Below are 236 nucleotides of genomic sequence, written 5' to 3'. Positions count from 1 at the left end.
TTTGCCTCGGGTCCAAGGAACCTGCCATTGTTCTCAGGAGCAGATCCCGCCACGGTGGGACAAAGGAGAGGAAGCCGTGGCAGTGGGGAGCTGGTCCCGGGGGGCTGCGCGTTGGCACGGCCCAGACCCTTCCCGACAGCTTCGCTGTGGGGAAATGTGGGTGCACCAGGCACCGGGCTCCCCCGTGCCTCAGTTTCCCGTGTCCCTACTCTCTGGTCCCTTGGCTGTGTGCCGGC

At 66.1% G+C, this 236-nt stretch overlaps 1 protein-coding gene across 1 annotated transcript in view; it reads left to right on the top strand.

The window, feature by feature from the left end:
- LOC104167682 (prominin-1-A-like) overlaps positions 1-236 on the top strand; it is a 10,049-nt gene that overhangs the window by 1,295 nt on the left and 8,518 nt on the right.

Source organism: Cariama cristata, unplaced genomic scaffold (assembly GCF_000690535.1).
Source record: "Cariama cristata isolate BGI_N322 unplaced genomic scaffold, ASM69053v1 scaffold24239, whole genome shotgun sequence".
Classification (NCBI taxonomy): Eukaryota; Metazoa; Chordata; class Aves; order Cariamiformes; family Cariamidae; genus Cariama; species Cariama cristata.
The sequence above is the reverse complement of the archived record's forward strand: the minus strand, read 5'-3'. Positions and strand labels throughout refer to the sequence as shown.